Here is an 804-nt window from a genome sequence, read left to right as displayed (position 1 = left end):
TGTGTGTGTGTGTGTGTGTGTGTGTGTGTGTGTATGTGTGTGTGTGTGTGTGTGTGTGTGTGTGTGTGTGTGTGCGTATTACTTTAATACATAAAATTTAAATTAGCGTGATATTTATATTTTCAAAATTTTGAAATTTTGAATGTTTGAATTTTGATTAAAATTTTTTGTTTTTATATGACATTTTGTGTAAATAAATAAATGTTAAATATTCTAGAAACATATTTCTATCGATCAAACAAAGTTTATATGAATATGAGTATAAAAATGCTTAATTTTTTTAGACAGAAGAAATTTCACTAATACACTGAGAAAAAAGTTCCTGTTTCAAAAAAATATTAGTTGATTCAACTAAATGTAGCTGTCAAGCAAATATTTGTTAATTGAAAGAAATAACATGTTATAATAAATTACAAGATTTTGTTAATGTATAAAAATAAATATATAAATATTTGAATTAAATAATCATTACGAATTAAACGCATTTAGTCAAGTTAACAATTTTTTTTTCTCAGTGCAATATCAAACAATGAAACAAATAATGAACATTTAAATATTTTTTACATTAAACATTTGAAATTTGAACTATTTAAATATTTGAACATTTTTTCATTGAACAACATATTGAACAAATATTTAAACATTTTTTTACAAAACTTATTCAAAATAATCTTCTCCAAATGATTGTATTTATATTATTGCCAATTATAAATAAAAAAGATAGGAAAAACTTTTAATCATCCTAAAACTAAGCGTTCTATATTATAGATCCATGTTCATATAAATTATTTTTTCATATTTGGT

At 21.5% G+C, this 804-nt stretch overlaps 1 protein-coding gene across 1 annotated transcript in view; it reads left to right on the top strand.

Annotated features, from left to right (window-relative positions):
• LOC108694793 (potassium/sodium hyperpolarization-activated cyclic nucleotide-gated channel 2) overlaps positions 1-804 on the top strand; it is a 90,954-nt gene that overhangs the window by 20,925 nt on the left and 69,225 nt on the right. The window lies entirely within an intron of this gene.

The sequence above is a fragment of the Atta colombica genome, unplaced genomic scaffold (assembly GCF_001594045.1).
Source record: "Atta colombica isolate Treedump-2 unplaced genomic scaffold, Acol1.0 scaffold125, whole genome shotgun sequence".
Lineage (NCBI taxonomy): Eukaryota > Metazoa > Arthropoda > Insecta > Hymenoptera > Formicidae > Atta > Atta colombica.
The sequence above is the reverse complement of the archived record's forward strand: the minus strand, read 5'-3'. Positions and strand labels throughout refer to the sequence as shown.